Genomic DNA, 18,896 nt, shown 5'->3' with positions numbered 1-18,896 from the left:
TATTAGTTATTAATAGTAAGAGAAGCTGTATCAGCAGGGCTAGTATGTGTAGAGGAAAAAGCGTGATATTGTTGAAACCCAGATCTGCAGTTTAGTAGCATACTGACCTTGGGCATGTTATGTAAGCTCTCTGAGCCTTAATTTCCTTGCAGTAAATGGGGAAAATAATAAACACACCTGCTCATGGAATGAACGTAGGGCTGGTACTTAGAGGTGCTAGCAAATGCCTGTGTACTTCCTCAACAATAACAACAACAACAACAACACAACAATTGCTCATTTTAATGAAGCCAAAATCTTATTTCCTCATCACCTCCCCACTCCTGCTGATCAGGTAATTTAGTGGCGCTTTAATGAAGAAAAAAATTAATCAACCTGTATATTCAGCGTCTCAGAGAGTGAACACACAGCTGCTTGAATTTTTCACTCTGCAGCTGGCTGGATTCACATTGCTGGCATTATTGTCTAGGTTTGTTTACTTCTTCCTAGGGAACATTCACATTTCCAGGTAATATTCTTGTGTCCACAGAACTTCCTGCCCTAAATGAAAGAATAGGGATTTGTGAAATGGAGGCAGGAAAGTAGGTAGTCAAAATTGACCTGAACCAAATGGTCAACCCTTTCCTTGGGCCTATAGTATTAACCTAAATAGCTGATTCTGGAACCTGATTTTAGTGTTGCCATTGCTTCCACATCCTCAGTGGATATGGTCATTGTCTCTAGATGCATCCCCTATAGCTCTCATGACAGTGACAATGAGAGCAAATACTGCATTTGCTTTTTTCTTTATCCTTATTATACCCCATGAAAAAACTGTAAGGAGTTTGGGGCTTCATCTTAACACATAATGTAGACCCCAGTTTTGTGAGGAATCCTTTAGAGTCTGTGATCCACGGGCTGACAGCATCGGCATCAACTGGGAGTTTTTAGATATGCAAATTCTTGTGCTGCACCCAGACCTACTGAAGAGTCTTTGGGGGTGAGGGACACCCATCTGTGTTTCGCATCTCTCCAGGTGATTCTTGTGCCAGAGTTTGAGAAAGCCAATAATCCAGAATCTTGCCAAATTTGGGTGACTTGTAACAAAATGCTTTAAAGAAAGAGTCAAACTCTATTAGCCATGAAAACCTAAAGAACGTTGGCCTAGTTTAAATTTGTATTGTTTAATTCTTGAAACTCCGAATCACTGATTCTTCACTTTAGATTTTATGACAATCCTGGAGCTTTCAGTGACCTTGAAGGTTGTCATGGAATTCTAAAAAAATTAAACCTCAAAACAAAATTAATTTTAATATAATTAAATAATCCACTCTGGGCAGATTATGGAGCCATTGGAAAAGAAACAAACAAAAGGATGGCATAACTTTGTAAGTTTTAGAATCACTGTCCTCAGTATTGGCCAGGAATATTTTACGATTATATCACTAATTCATGTAAACATGACTTGTACTGTTGTTTTCACTTTAAACCCATGCTCAATTGTGATCTGTAGAATTATAGTTCTTAATACAAAAACATTTCCTCACAAACCAGACATGATAAATAAGTCTGGATGGGACCACATAAATACACAGCATGCTGGACTTCCACGGTGCAGATCCCTCTTGAATTAGCTTTCACTCCTTTGGAGTAATACATAATATCAGGGCCGCCTGCTGTAATGCAGCCAAAACAAAAACAACCCGTCAGCTGCCAAGCACACCTCTGTTGCAGAGGTGAATGATTCAGGTAGACTTCAGCATTTAATGAAGCCCGTTGTTTCCTATCAATTAACTGAGTGCTATTAAATTTTGCTGATAGAAAATAACTGTTCTGACCATGAGCCCCTCCATTTATCAAGCTTGAAAGACAAACAAGGATCTGGAGTGGCACAGACAAGAGAACATAGAGAAAATCCCCCTAAAGGAAGTAATTCTTTTTATGGCCTTGTAACACGTTGGCCTCCGTATAGAGAGATGCTGTTGGTGATCCTGTCACTGCCCTAGGATAGGTCATGTGAGTAGTTTTTCCAGTGCTAGGACATAGAGTTACAGGCATAAATTATGGCTTGGACATTCACTACCAGCTGGCTTAACTCCTTTCAGAGGGAAGTATTTTGGAAGCAAGGCCTGATGTGCATTGTGGGCACTGGAGAAATGTCCGTCCAGAGCAGAAACCACAAGAGGGGCTGGCTTCCCCCTTCTTGCCAGTGAGGTATTCCTATGACTGGTGTTATAGCTTCTTGCTCCTCGGTAACTTCATCTGTTGATGAAGTGGGACACCTGTAGGTCCTCCAGTTTTTGCTTGAAAAATAAGTACAAGGATTAAAATATCTGGTGAGGCCATGGCTGATGAGAGAGCAGAAGAGCAGTAGGGTGATGCCCGCTCTATTGATGTGGGTGCTCTTGTCCTTCTTGCTGCTGAGAGGTGAAGCCTTCGGAGCAGGAAGTGGGGAGGATGGCAGGGAGGTGGAGGATAGATGACGGCCACAGATGAGAGTGGCGGGCTCCCAGACAAGCAGAGCACTTCGGGAATTACTCTTCAAGGGTGCCTGCCTCCATCCTTTGCTGTGGTACAGAACTCTCCTACGTTCTTGAGTCCTTCGACAGCCGTTCTGCTGGGCAGCTCCTTTCTGTGTGCTCATGGTCCCCAAATCACTGGTGTGTAGAACTGCTTGGTGTGTTGTATGTGTCAATCATAGTCCTGTAGTAGCCACAGCCCCTGCTGACACTGTCTAGCCTGTGACCCACTATTGATTAAGATCATCCAGCTTAAAAAAGTGGCTCATTTTGTTAAACAGGAAAGGAATATTTCTGAACTCAGGCCTGTACGTGCCGTGCCCTCACCCATTTCTTATCTTTCAAAACACAAAACGCCCAATCTGAGCTCTCCTGACGCTTAGGTATGAGGAAAGCAACGAGGAAGGACGAGTGTGGATGGTGGCTTCTCCTCGCAGGAGAAGAGTGCTCCTCTGCGGGCTTCCTTCTTCAGCCTAGTAACCACAAGTGTATTTCCGCAAAGCTTTTGCTCAACCATGAGAGCTTTGGTTCCATTCCCCCAATTGCTTTTGGGGAAACTGACCCTACCCTTGGCACTAGGGGTGAGACCTGTCACTTAGGCCTGAGCTCCTCGGAGTAATCCCATTCCTTGGTCATAGATATTGGTTCACGGGTGGAATTGTGACACAGTAATAGGTATTCCTGGGTAAGCAGCTTCCAGGCCCTTTAGAGCTAGGTTGACTCTCTCCGTATCTTGAAGGGGATGTAGCTTTGGGAGTCACTAGAGTTATCTTGAGACCAGAAAGGGGAAACAGCCTGAATATAAAGTTGACACATGGAGGAAAGAACCTAGGACTTCAGTTTCGCTGTTGAACTGCTGAGCCAAACCTGCCCTGAAACCTACATGCCCTAACACTGAACTTTCAAATTACACAAGCCTTTTATTGTTTAACCTATTTTGAGTTGGCTTTTTGGTTACTTGCAACCTAATTCATCCTAATAATACAATGGGTGGAAATGGGATTTGAGGGGTGTGGTTAAATTAAGACAAATTTCGACTATGCTTCCAAATTAACAGAGGAGATGTCTTGGGAGTGGAAGATTTCAAGGAGGGGAAGGGGCTAGTAGAAGACATTGCAGACATGAGTGAGGCTCTTGGATGCTATTATTGATGTGCATATCCTCTTTTTCTGTCTAGGTATAGGTTCCCCTGTAGGCTGAATGTCTCCCATAGCTACCTATTATTGAGCAGATACTCAATGACTATCATATACAATTACATGAAACCAAAGCTATGCTACTGAGAAAGCATGTACACCTCCTCCATTCACTTCTTGGTTTATTTAGTAGTGTCACAAAAAGGTCATATTTCCACAGTCCATCAGATTCTGAGTCATTTGGACTTTTTAGTGAAGAGTAGATCTTTGGGATTATGGGTGATGACCCTTTGCAGGACACTGAAAACAGATAGTGCCACAGAGCAGAGGAAGGGCAGGCAGCACAAATTAAGCCTTCATTCTTGCTGTAGTTGCCTCCAAAATGTTTTGTCACTCCCTTGCCCTCTTTAATTCTTTTCTGAGCTATATTGACCCCCGCATCTTTCAGTGTCACTTGTACTATATACTCATTATTCCTGAATGAGTGTGTATCAGGGAACTTCCACTTTGTGTAAAACCAGTCAAGAACAAATAACACAGTGTTCACTCCTGTAAGATGCTGATAGTACATACTTGCTGCCAGTAAAATGACTGAGATGTGTTTCTCTTGGGTGAGGGGCTCCCATGTTACCCTTCACACCCTCTTGTCCTCACCATGGGTCCCATCACAGTTCATGCCCACCACAACATAGGGCCAACAGTTGATCCGAGTAGACTTGCCTTTAAAAATAATCTACTTAGTATCTGTTTTTGAAACAAATGGTACAGTAGGCCTCCAAGTTAATGATGCAATGAATGTAATCTATTTTATGGAATTACCAGGTTAGAGGCAAGCAACAATTTTAAGACTTTTAATATATAAAGTATCCAAAATATCCCCGTTTGGTTTGAATTTTTCATAAATTTACTTCTATATAAGACAAACAATTTATAAAATGTAACAGAGAAAGCTTTTATACAAGATTTAAATAAAATTGTTAATGCTTCATTTGTTATAACATTTATTTTGACTTATATTCATAGCTGTATACAAATGTATCAGAAATGATGGCAGAAATGAAAGCTAACATTGCTGTAATCAAATGAGCTAAATTTGGAGTTTTCCAGCAGTGGCAAAAATTTACAAATATCCTTTTCCATGAGATATGAAAACTTCTTTGATTTCAGAGAATTTTCTCACTTTTCATCATCTGAAGCAACTTATTATATTAGTAGTAAATGAGAAGCTAGTATGGGCAGGAGAAATATTTAAACCCCACTTAATTTCCCACTGCATTTTTCTACAAGTCTCGTAGATTCTGAGTATCCTTTGTGTTTTCTTTGGTGAGTGATTTGAGGAAAACTTAGGTGACTTTTATGTAGGAGCTTGGAATGTTTCATGGGTGAGTGGATGCAAGGAGTTTAAGAGGAATTGTTAATTAGTAGTAGCAGAAAATTATGATTTGTGTGCAATAGCTAATAATCAAGTTCATTCCTTAACAGAGGACCACTTTGCCAGACATGCTATTTTTCACATGGACCAATTAAGATGTAAAGCTTGAAATCAGATCAACAAAGTGTTTTTTTTAATCTTCCTGTCAGTTGGGGAAAATAACCTTACTCCATAGAACCTCTCTTTTATAGTGATACATGTTGTGATTCCATTTAACCAAGGGATTCTTTGAAATAGCAGGCTCCCTAGTTCATTAAGGAATTTGTCTGGCAATCATTAGTCAAAAGACTGGTGAGCAGAACAGTTTAAACCCAAGAGGAACTTAATTGAAAATTAATTTGAAATTAAGAAAAAACCTTCTGGGATGATAACATAAATCATTTGGGTTTCAACAGAAAAAAAATCCATTTAGGTATCTTTTTTATTGACGTATAGTTGACTTATAATATTATATTAGTTCCAGGCGTACAACATAGTATTCAATATTTTTATAGATTATATTCATACAAAGTTACTATAAAATATTGACTACATTCCCTGTGCTGCACATTATATCCTTGTAACTGATTTATTTTATACCTAGTAGTTTGTGCCACTTAATTCCCTTCACCTAAAAAAATTAGGTATCTTTTAACAATATTATATGTTTTTTAAAAAGGTATTCTTCCACCATTGACAAGTTCTAGGATAGAGATGACAGCTCCAAACAACCAAACACCTGATGAGAAAAAAATACTGTAAAAAATACTGTGTTAAGGAAATAATGAAGTTTATTTAAATACAGATTAGGCGCTCCACTCTTCCTCTTCCCACCCCCACCCCCTGTCTCATCTCCTTCTTGCCTATCCAGATACTCTAATCCTGTGGTGATTCCTAAGTGACAGCCTGCTATCTTGAATCCTATCACTGTCCCTCAAGTTTAGTTCAGTTTTGAGGTGAAGCTAGGGGTTTAGAAATGTTGCCTTGGGACTTAAGATGCTGGGAAATGTTAAAGCTGACACATTCTTGCTACCTGGAACCAAGAGTGAGTAACAGGGAAAAATATATCAGGCAGTATTTCTCAGTGTTCAAAGGCCAGTTGTTCTTGTCTGATTATTTCTTTGACTAATAAGTACTGTCGGGCTGCTGTGGACAGAAGGATGGGAGAGATGTAGGAGAAAATGAAATATTTTGTAGGTCACAACTTCTCCAAAGGAAAATCTGCCAGGGAATAGTAAAGAAATACTTCTCTTTGAATGCATCTTGAGGAAATGTTGGAACTTAATTGAAAAGTTCTTGTGAATGACATTGCTATTTCCTGCTACTAGGCTTCAGATGAGAGCAGAAAATTATACAAAGAAGTTTAAAATCATAGCCTTGATTAGAGGCTATGATCAAGGGGCAGCTACCATGAAGGGAAGCCCTAGAAAGATAAAGAATTGTGAACTGGATGGTTCCTTCCTCTCCAGGCCTTCCTTGAGATGCCTTCTGAACGCTAGAAATTGCAAAGCAGCAGTGTACAAATAATTGGAACTTTGTAGTCTTTTATCGTATAGTACTCCAATAGACATAATTTAAAAGTTCTTTGTCATAAAACATGGGAACACAAGAATTCAACTCCAGTTTGCCACCTTAGCAGGGGAGAGGTGTGAGGAGAACTTACTGAGGTGCAAAGAAATCTGAAGAGTATATGAGAGGTGTCTTAGTAACTTTAAACTTATGGAAGACCAGAGAAAGACAGAGAAAAGGGAATATTTTACTTTGAAAATAGATCTATCTTGCTTTCTGAATAGAGGAGAAACAACCAAGAAATTGGAACACAATTCAGCATGAATCCGGAACAGAACTGGTATGGCTCTCAGGGAGTTTATAAAAATGTAGAACTTAATAGTTAAAGAAACACAGGTTTTTGGTGATATAAATCACTTGGAAGGCAATAGTTATCTTAAAATGTGAAAGCTGTGGTGAATGCCAGTTAGTGGCATGCAGCCGTTTGAGCCATTGCTTGCTTTTTTTTTTAAAAACCATTTTAAAAATTGAAGTATAGTTAATTTACAATATTGTGTTAGCTTCAGGTGTACAGAAAAGTGATTCATATATATTCTTTTTCAGATTCTTTTCCATTATAGGTTATTATAAGACATTGAAAATTGTTTCCTGTGCTGTACAGTAGGTCCTTGATGTTTATCTGTTTTATATATAGTAGTGTGTATCTGTTAATCTCATACTCCTAATTTATCCTTCCCTCTCCCCCTTTCCCTTTTGGTAACCATAAGTTTGTTTTCTATGTCTGTGAGTCTATTTCTGTTTTGTAACTAAGTTCATTTGTGTCATTTTTTAGATTCCACTTATAAGTGATATCATATGATACTTGTCTTTGTCTAACTTACTTCACTTAGTATGATCATTTCTAGGTCCATCCATGTTGCTGCAAATGGCATTATTTCATTCTTTTTTATGGCTGGGTAATATTCCTTTTATATACACACACACACACACACACACACACACACACACACACACACCATATCTTATTTATTGATTCATCTGTCGATGGGCATTTAGGTTGCTTCCATGTCTTGGCTATTGTAAATAGTACCGCTATGAACATTGGAGTGCATGTATCTTTTCTTTTTAAAAAAAATTATTTATTTATTCATTTTTGGCTGCGTTGGATCTTCGTTGCGGCACGCGGGCTTTCTCTAGTTGTGGCGAGCAGGGGCTACTCTTCGTTGGGGTGCGCGGGCTTCTCATTGCGGTCGCTTCTATTGTTGTGGAGCACGGGCTCTAGAGCGCAGGCTTCAGTAGTTGTGGCATGTGGGCTGTAGTGCGCAGGCTCAGTAGTTGTGGCACACAGGCTTAGTTGCTCCCTGGCATGTGGGATCTCCCCTGAGCAGGGCGCGAACCCGTGTCCCCTGCATTGGCAGGCAGATTCTTAACCACTGCGCCACCAGGGAAGTCCTGGGGTGCATGTATCTTCTCAAATTGGAGTTTTATCTGGATATATGCCCAAGAGTAGGATTGCAGGATCATATGGTAACTCTATTTTTAGTTTTTTAAGGAACCTCCATACTCTTCTCCATAGTGGCTGCACCAATGTACATTCCCACCAACAGTGTAGGAGGGTTCCCTTTTCTCCACACCCTCTCCAGCATTTGTTATTTGTAGACTTTTTAATGATGGCCATTCTAACCAGTGTGAAGTGGTACCTCATTGTAGTTTTGATTTGCATTTCTCTAATAATTAGCGATATTGAGCATCTTTTCATGTGCCTGTTGGCCATTTGTATGTCTTCTTTGGAGAAATGTCTATTTAGGTCTTCTGCCCATTTTTTGATTGGGTTGTTTGTTTTTTTGATATTAAGCTGTATAAGCTGTTTGTATATTTTGGAAATTAATCCCTTGTTGGTACCATTGTTTGCAGATATTTTCTCCCAGTCTGTGGGCTGTCTTTTTGTTTTGTTTATGGTTTCCTTTGCTGTGCAAAAGCTTTTACGTTGACAGTGACTCTGATGGGGGAGAGACAGGAATCCCTGTCCTCTCGGTGAGGTAGAAGCTAGATGTTGTGTGAACTGAACATGTCTCTCAGTTGAATTGCATGTGCAACATTTTGTTCATGGTTTGGGGCAGATACAATCTGCATCAACTACAATATCCAGAAGAGGGCTGTGCACAGGGGTGTGGCAGTAAGAGTTCATTAACTTAAGTACTCATGCCAGTCCCAGGTTCTTCTGCTTTTGGATATGACTATAGTTTGATTTTCTTATAAATACATGGTGCAAATGTTAGGGAACAAGCTATTGGAACAGACATGGAATGAAATAAATACATTATAGATGCCCATGTGCAGGTGGGAGTAAAGGACTGCCACGGTCTGACCCAGAGGCACTTCTGCCAGCATCTTAATTTCAGGCACAAAGGGCTTCAAAGGCTCTAAGGAAGATAACAGTGAAGGGGAATCAGAGAGTACCAAGAGGGCAGTCTCCACTGAGGAACCCCAAAACCCAAATCAATAGTGTCTTCTACCCACAAAGGTACTGAGGTAGTTACAGGATAACCTCTAACTTTAGGATCTGGATATGTTCTAGTGGTTAGCCCTTAGCCCTTCAAACCTCAAACAGTGGCTGGATGTTGGGTGGAGAGCAATACGCAGTGGTGTGCTGGAGCCGGCTCATGCTAGCTTGTGAGACAATTATTAAATTTTTAGGAATTTTTGAGCTAGTTACTAAACTGTGAATAGCTTGAAATTGGCTATGCCCGCCCCCCACCCTGCCCACTTCCCCAGAAAGCCAGTTGTTAAAGTTTTTCAGCACACCACTGGATATGAAACTTCTTGTGTATACAAAGGTAAACCCAGAATTGGAACTCTTCTTGGTCCAAACACTGAAGACCTGGTTTTTCTGGAGTCATCCGGTTTCTTAATTTTGTTCATACTTCATGATGACCTAGCTGCCATGGCACCTGATGGGCCATGATCTTTATCTGCGTTGACCGTGCCTATAGCCTTAGATCTTCCATATCCTTAACCAGTTTTTAGTTTTCCCTTGGTGGTGTTAACTCTGCTGGAGACCTTAACTAGGCCTCAGTTTGCCTGCCTTGAGTCCTGGCTTATGGCACTACAGCTTCAACACCCATGATGTCTCAGAGAATTAAATAAGATTCTGTTCATTATCTGTGTGTATCTTGAAGAATATTCTTCATTGTAGCAGACATTACTGGTGCTCTGTCCATATCCTTTGACACTCACTATTTTAGTGTATGCCAACAGCATCTACAGAGAACACCTGCACTCCAGTGTCTGATGGCAGTTGTAAGGTAAATCCCTCAGCTTCCTCATTTCTCAGGTGGAACAATTCTGGCACATTTTCCACAACTATCTCCCAGAAGTCTCCAGTGGGATTGAGCCCCAGTTGCCCAGAGAGGTAACCGGTTCATTTACATATCCCCTATTATCTTCCTTCCCTATATCACTTTCCCTCTCCCCTGCTGGTGCTCCTGGAATCACCTCCTAAATAAATGACTTGTACCCACATCCTTGTCTCTGGGCCTGATTCTGGGGAAGAACCAGCCTAAGACACTCATCCCCCTCATTTTTATGCCAACAACAGAATGGAAGGCACTTATGAACTACATTCTGAAAAATTCTTGAGTTACAATACCAAGACAAAGAAGATTCTTGATTGGCAGATCACATATTAATAAATGTTCAACTTGGCATCTCCTTATTTTTAATGCTGTGTGATGGTCAAACATTTTTGCAGTGGTGCTTGTTGCTTTCCCTTTGCCATCATCAAAGTGAAGTAAAAGGGACACACACATATTTGTTTTTAGTCCTGTGCTTTATTTTTAATTCTGTATAAATAAATACAAAATGACAAAAAGATATACGTTTACTGAACATTGCATTGATTGTGTGGCATTACACAGTGTGTCACAATATTTCAGCTTATAATTGTGTCCTTTAGCTGTTGATGCATAATTCTATAACTTGTAGGATACAATTCGTCTGGAAGCTTTAGTGGAACCCCTGAGTGCTTACACTTGCAAAAGTTTGTTTGGGGAGTATTTGAGCCACAATGGCTCAAGTCTAGGGATATTTCTGGAACATCTAAAACAGTAAAAGAGTAAGGGATGGAGAGGATATTCTTTTTGCGTTCATGAGAGGCATGCAGGGGTACAAATCTCAGACTACCACACTATAGTTATTTCAAGTTTAAGCATTGGATTCAGTATGTATATTTATAAAAATTATTCAGTAGTACTGATTCTTTCTAAAATTTGCGTTTTAACCATGGGAGGTCAGTTGGCAAGGCCTGTTAACAACATTAGTATTACTTTCAGGGTTTTTTCTTTTTCTTTTTCTTTTTGTCATTTTTCTACAATACAAGGTCAACAAAAGTGAAAGATTAAGTGGGACCCTTTGCCAACAACCTCACATTTCTTAATTCATATAAATGCAGACAGATAAAACAGCCTGGGATCTTTTATTTAATGACCTCCAGTTCATGGGACTCAACATTCTTACAGATTCCACATCTGTGTTCCTGTTCAAGCTGTTGTGATAAGTATTTATTACACATTCTTTTAGGGCTCCCTCTCAGTGGATCCTCTTGAGTTTGGTGAGTTAAGTGCTATGACTCAAGGGAATTTTTTAATATTCTTGTGAATCAGTGATGCCTTCTGCAGAAATGAAGATTTTCATGTAGATGATGAAATGTCATCTCAACGTAATACCCTGGGGAAGATAACACTTGCTCCCAAGAGGGAGGGGCCTGGCATCTTGAGTCATGCCTTGGTGATGAGAATTTTTAGTTTTTCCAACCCTCACTCTTGATTATTTTTTTAATCCTAAGAAATGACTTTTCCATTTTAAAATCATTGCCTACCCCTCCCCCCAGGTTTTGATTACAGACTGTCAGCCCCCTCATCCCTGTATAAGACCACCCATTCAAGTATAAAGCACAAATGAGAATGTGGTGCAGTGAGGTTGAAAACAAAAGTCTCATGTTTAATATCTAACATGAGTTTTGTCCTGATGCCCTGTTGATCTTTGCCAGCTAAAACATACAGCTTTCCATCCTGTTTTGGATTCCAGCAAAAGCTAAATACTTCGTGAGTTACAAAACTCACCACCTTTACTGAGGGCTGTGGTAAAAGAATCTACTTTGAGCTCCAAAATTATCATCTACAATTCATTTTTAAGTGAAATTCTTTAAAAATAAATCCCGTTTTTATCTTTTCCTATGGAAAAAAGACAGAAATGGAAAGTAAAATATTTCCCCTATCAGAAATTGTCCATGTATTGAAGGCGTCCAGGTTGCCTGATGACGTCTTTGCAGGAGTATGGAGAGGGGCAGTACTCGTTCTTCTTCCAACCTTACTGAAAGTTTTAGCAGTGCCCTTTTATAGGCAGCAGCTTGAGTGTTGGTCTATTTTTAAGGGAGATTTGGACTAAGATGGAATCATTTACTAAATATCTGCATAAGTCTGGAATGTGCACATATTTTGCCATTAGGATTGAAACTTAACTAAGTATATGTTGAAATATGAAAATGAGCTCATTCATGTTCGCTTTTCCCTTGGTCCTTATTTTCTGGGCTATTTAGGGAAGTGTCGATGCTTGAGAGTAGAGCAAAGTGGCAAAAATCCAAGGGATTAAATTTAGTTCTTATGTATGTCTTCCTACCATAAAATATTTCCAAGTTAGTTAACTAAATTAATTGAACATGCAGTTATGAAGTGGAATTCTTCAAGGATTTGCTAGTGAAGGCCTGGTTTTCTGACCTAAGTTTTTTTATCTGCATTACAGATTGGCTTCTGAAAAAGGAAGCCGTTCTGGCCTTTCTTCCACTTGTTGGAGAGCTACCACTGATGAGAGAGTGTCCACACAGAAATTAGCCTGTGGATGTTTACACACACACACACACACACACACACACACACACACAGGCACCCACCAAACTCTAGACAGCTTTTTTCCCGTGTGTGTGTGTGTGTGTGTGTGTGTATGTGGGGGATGTGAGAGACAGAGAGACAGAGACAGAGAGAGACAAAGAGAGAGAGAGAGAAACAAAGGGGGTGGGGGCAGAGAGGGAGAGAGAGAGATCTGATTTCAGTTTCCATGGAAATGGGCTAAATAAGGACTTTAACAGACAGGAGTATGAGTGCAACTTCTTTGCTATTCCCAGCTCAGAACTATTGAGAGAAAATCTGAAATCGTTCCAATCCGTTACATTTTTACAAGATCAATATTGTAATTTGGTACCTGTGACATATAATTTTGGATTCAAACTTTCTTTGTGATGGTGAAATCATGCATCCATTCAGTAGGCCCTGTGAAATAAACTAAAATGAAACCCCACCACATCCCCCAACCACTGATTTGACACTGCACGCATATATACTGCTTTGTCACTCCCCTTGCAGGCTTTTCTCCTCCCTCTCCATGTAGGTGTTGACCTACACCGAGCATTTCCTTCTCAACTCTAAATGCCTGTGGGAGATCAGAATTCTATGGAAAAGAGAGGCCACATTTATATTTTTCTTTGGCCTCTGTTGACTTCCTTTAAGCCCAGGCATGTAGGTACATAGGATTCTTCCTGCTACAGTTTTATTCGACTGTTTGTGATCATATGTTAAACTGAGGCCAGGAAATGCGTTTTTCTTTTCTTTCTCCAGAGACAGAGATGTAACATTGTGACCATTAAAGCCAAAGAAGGCACCATATGCAGGGTTTTTATTAAACGACATCTGCTGCTAAACAAACAAAAAACCCAAACCTCTATCTGTAAGACATTAAGTCATATAAACTTCTTTGATTGCTCATCTGGAAAAAACAAAACAACAAAAAAGAACACATACTAACTGCTGTTAAAAAGCACTGAAATATCTGAATGTAAAAAAGAAAGGAAAGGAAAAAAAAGTAAAACTGAAGATATTTCCCTGGCCCACTGCCATTTCTCTCTTTGGTTGTGTCTATCAGAAGATTAGAAACCTGTATGAAAAAGTGAAAGCAATAAGTTTGAAATCTTCTTTACCCTTGGAATTTGCTCTCAAGATTGAAAACAGGATGCTTTATTGGAAGATGGGGTTTTAATATGAAAGGATAGTCAGCTAAGGCCTCAATGTATTTGGCATGAGGCATTTCCCAGGTTTAGTGTGCTAAGTGGCTCGGGGGCTGCTACAGCCTATAAATTCCTTGTGTAAGCCTGAAGTATTGCCCTCTGGTGAAAGCTGGTCAGATGGAGAGGAACTGTGGGATTGCCAATCATCAGTGGGATGGTCTTCCCTGCTGATTTTGTTTTTGTGTAGGTGTGAGATGACGTAAATACATATTTCAGGTGTCAGAGAAACTCAAGTGGTACAGAATATAGGGCATCATTTTTTGTTTCCTGAAGGAGTTGGTCATTTTTTATTCCTAATTTTCTTTAAACATCTTTAACATGCCTTGACTTTAGGTAAAAAATATAGTTGGTTAATTCTCCTTGATAGACAAGTGTTTTAACTCTTTGTGGGAAATTCTTCTGGGCAAGTTTTCAATTAATTCTACCTGAGCAGGTGTTGCCTGCCATGGATCAAAGTGGTGTGACTCACACTTTGTCAAGCGCGGGGTGCAACTGTGGTATTTTTCCCAGTAGGGTTTGATGCTTATCTGTCTCAAATCTGACCAAGCTGAACTAATTATGTGCTCTAGGATTTGAATATTCCTTTTTAATTTAAAACGAATTTAATACTGTCAGAATCACCTACTTTCCTGTTGTGAAGAAACCCAACTAAAATAGTGGGAAACACAAGGTAACACTGGGGTCTCTGTTGAAGAATAGATAAGACTTCTGAAGGCTGAATTTAGTGATTAATCTGACTGACAAGATGTAACCTTCAGATCAATTGCCATGGATACAACTTTAAAGTTCATTGTGATTTAGCCCAAAACTTTACAGAATAATATGCAATTTCAGGAACTTCTTTCATTAGCGATGACAATAAGAGAGGGACCACATTTTGCTATCTAAACTATTTTATGTCTAGGGTGAGGATCTTTCCCAGCATCACTAAATGTTTGACATAGATTCTCTTCCCTTTTGTCACCCACTGAAGTTGGACTGCTAAAGGAACGTTTAGCTGTTATGACTATTTCATTGTTAATAATTGTTGCAGGAGTTACCTTTGATGTTAAAAAAAATGCATGGGCTATCTAGACACCCTTTTTATAGCTTTGAAACATCTGCACATTTAGAGGAATGAGAGAAATTTGGCCAAGGAATTATTAAACCCAAGTTGAAACTGTCCTTGTTTGGGCCTAGCATTCAACAACTCTGCTCACAGCATCTAAGCTGGAGTGTGAATATGTAACTGTGGGTGGGTGAATTATGGGATCACAGACAATAAAAATAGAACCTGAGTGTGTTCTCATAAAGTTACTAAGGAGGAATTATGGATCGAGAAATCAAAAGAAAATGTGGGGTCCTTTTACTTTATTTAAAAAGTATAGATTCAGGCTCCATATCTTTTATCTTATAGAGATTCCTGAACAATTCCATTATTCTCAGCTCATGTTTCTATTCATTGCACACAAATTTGATTCATTTCACCATCCCAACAATTACCTTTTTTCCTGCCACACTCTGTCTAAATCTTAGGAACTGCACTAGGGCTCCTCTCCCCAACTTCTCTTAATGTCCACTCCCTGTGTGTGTGTGTGTGTGTGTGTGTGTGTGTGTATGTATGTGTTTGTGTGTTGTGGGGTGGCTATAAGTTTCTGGTGTTGGATAGTTCTTTCTGTTACTTGTGTGACTTTTCTCCCAAACTGATGTTTCTTATCACTAGGCTTCCCTGGGCGGCACCTCCTTTCCTTGAGGTGGATGAAAGGTACTGGCTTTCCCATCAAACTAATGCTGCAGATAAACGGAAAATGCCCACTCCTTCTTAAGACTGGGAGTTGGCAAAACGGAGTGACCACCCCGTATGTACTTCTTCCTTCCTCTCCACTCCTTTCCTCCTTGTCCGGATTGCAAAGCAAAACTTCTAGGTAAATTTCCACAATTCCAGACTTTGGGAGAGATCTCTGTGGTTTGCGGTCACTGCTGTTCTCACCTATGACTTAGAAAAATTCCATCAAATGCAGTTTTCCACTATATAGCTGTTAGTTAGCACTTTGTAAATTCCAAGAAACATTCACTTCCTTAGGTTTCTTTTTCTTAAAGTGTATTATATGGCTGGTCTCAGACAGGAAACATATAAAAGGGGAAGATAATATTTTTTATGGTTCCCTACAGATAGCTGAAGCCTTTGGCTTGCCAAATCCCACCGAACCACAGGGCTGGGCCTGCTAAAGCATTTTAATGTGCCTCAGATGTGTCAGGTATGTTGTAAAAGGCAGTGTGTATGTGCATGTATGTATTTATATGTGTACATGTGTTATAGGTGTGAGTGTATGTGCATTATGTGTGTGTGGTGTGTGTGTGTGTGTGTGCGTGGTGTGTGTGTGTGTGTGTGTGTGTGTGTGTGTGTGTGTGTGTGTGAAGCAGCGCTAATGGGTCATTACCTATGGTCCTGGGAGGCATCATGGAATTTGCCTTGGTGATTCTGGAAGGGAGCAAAAGCAATTCTGGCAGAACGTTAATTTAAAGAATAAAGATGTGAAAGTCTGAGCCAGACATGTTGAAGTTTCACCCTGGAAATTAAGTACATTGTTTTGCCAAAGAGAATCATATGGGTTTTCCCCAGGATGAGCCTGGAATGGGTGGGTAATAGGAATGGGCCGAGTCTTTGCCATTTTGTGGGAATTAAACGAAGCACTTTATAGATCTCAGTGAGCAAAGTCTTCACACTTCATATCACATGCTACAAAGTGGGGCTCATATTCCTCCACCTCAACAGAAGGCTTCCCTTTTCACGGCTGGGCAGAGGGCTCTGTAAATGGCACGGCTCAGTCACCAGTGTCTCCTTTGCGCTTCAGGGAGGGCTAAGCAGTGCTTCCCCAGCCTTGCCCTTAGGACAACCCAGGTACATTCCTTGTGCCTAAAGTTATGCCAGAGGAAGCACAACTAACAGGTACAAATAGAGTTGTTTATTCTCTAGCTTCCTCCATCCATGTCCACGATATCTAGCTGATGGTTGGGAGTCAAGAGAACCGGGCTTCAATTTGTATATCTGTGTCCAAGACACATCTGTCCTTAAGTGTAACCATATGTCCATGGCCATGATTTCCTATGTGTTCACTACAAATATTACCGAGATGAATGAGACACATTCTCTCCCTCTCTTGAATAGGGATCACTTGGGAACACCCCTTCAAGGATGGCATGCTGCTGCCACAAGCATAGACCTGTAAAGCTTGGAAATAGGCTGCTCTGCTTCTTCTTCTTTAACAGGGCCCATGTCCACATGTCACCTCTGCTGGCTGCCCCCTCTGTGTGTGTCTATGTGTGGGGAGTGGTTACTGTAGTTTGAGGCTATATATTCCTTTGTTGCAACAGTAAGAATGTGGTAGTGGCCTGGCATTCTTTCTGCCAATAAGAGCATGCTGCAGAGGGGTCCTTTCCCCGGTCTTGCCCTGGAGAGTGTGTTTAAGTGGTGCTAGAACATAGATTGGACAGTGAAAACATGTTTGCACATTAAATAAATGAATGAATGAGGAATAAAGGAAGAGTAGTAGGCACTTGGCTGGGCCTGAAGAGACCAATACCTAGAAGCAGTTTTGGCTCCTTGGAGAAAAGATGGTTGAGAAATTCTTGATTGCCCATTAGCCAAAATGAGGACACCAGGATCACACTCCCAATGAGGTCTTTATTAATTGAGGACAGTGGTTCTTCACCCTTTTGGGGTCGCAGACCTCTTTTGAAACCTGATGACAACTATGAACTCTCTTCAGGAAAATGCACATATGGAACATATATACACATTTTTGCGTATAATTCAATTTTCAGGAGTTCAGAGTCCCGCCCTCCCACCAACTCATTCATGGCCCCCAGGTTAAGACCCCGTAATTTAGACACATAGAGTTTGGCAGTAAAGTGGCAGGATGGAGAAAGGACTGAGGCTAGGAGCTAGGAGCCTTCAATCATAGTCCTGTATCTGCTTCTAACTGGCTCTGTGCATGTAATTTCACTTCTCCAGGTTTCCATTTTCCTAAGTGAAAAACAGGAGGGTAAGCTTAATTCTATCCAACGGTTCATCTGGTGTCAACATTCTGGAGGGGGAAGAGGCTGGCGTGTCCCACAGGAACAGCATTCCTTCCACCAAGGGCCCTCTGTGGGTTGCCTCCTTGGTACACCTTGCTTTCTTTGTACTTTGAAAAGAAGCCTCTTTCCCCGGGCCGGCTCCTCCAAACCTTTGCCGTGCTCATTTTAATCTAACCTGAAAATTGACACACAGGCCGTAGCTGTCTGCTCACCTCACTTCCTCTTCCTTGCATGGCGCCCTCACAGATATCAGAGGACTTCAAACACATCACCTGGGCAGAAGGGGGGCAGGTGAGAGGCGGGCTGGGGAGGACAGCCTGACACTGCCTATTCAGGTGAATGGATTTTAGCTCATTCACTTTCCTCTTTGCTTTCTCCTGGACTGGCGTGAAACAGAAATAAACAGTTGTAACCACCACGGGGAGGTACTCTGCAATGTGTTGGCTGAAGCCATTCTCAGTTCTTTGCCAGAGAATCTGGTAGTACTAATTTAATATTTTCCTTCGTGTTGCAGATTTACCATACTTTAAAAAAATAGGAACTTTGTCTTTAAATACCTGGTGCTTTTTATGTAGCACAGACTTAAAAGCAAATTACCCCAAAGGAATGTTCAAATGCCTTCAGACAAGCCGGGCATAGTAATGAAATAAGCGCCCTCCCCTCCCCACTCCATTCCCAACTGCCTATATCCCTTTCTTTCAAGGATTACAATCCAACTCCACCATCTAGGGCTTGTGCCACCTTCACACTCGCCCCACTAAGTGATGATCCAGCCAAATTTTGAATGTCTTAAAATGACCAGGACAACTCTGTATTTTTACATAGCCCTAATCCTGGGCTCTGATCTGCAAAAATCTGCTTCTCTGTAGCTTTACATCCTGAGCTCTAGTGCTACTGTGTGGGATGGGCAAATTACAAATAATAATGTCTTGAGTTCCTTCTCTGTGCCAGGCCTTGCCATGAGTGCCCTCTGAACATCTTCTCATGTTAATCCTTACAGTAAATCCACAATATCACTCAAATGTAGGCTCTCGAGGGCAGATTTTTTTTAATGTGATTTGTTCACTGCTGTCCCCAGTCTCTAGAACAGTATCTGGGTGATATTAGGCACTCAGTAAGTATTTGCTGAATTGAAAGATAGTTACTGTTATTATCGCCATTTTACAGAT

This window comes from Balaenoptera ricei, chromosome X (genome assembly GCF_028023285.1).
Source record: "Balaenoptera ricei isolate mBalRic1 chromosome X, mBalRic1.hap2, whole genome shotgun sequence".
Taxonomy (NCBI): Eukaryota; Metazoa; Chordata; class Mammalia; order Artiodactyla; family Balaenopteridae; genus Balaenoptera; species Balaenoptera ricei.
The sequence above is the reverse complement of the archived record's forward strand: the minus strand, read 5'-3'. Positions refer to the sequence as shown.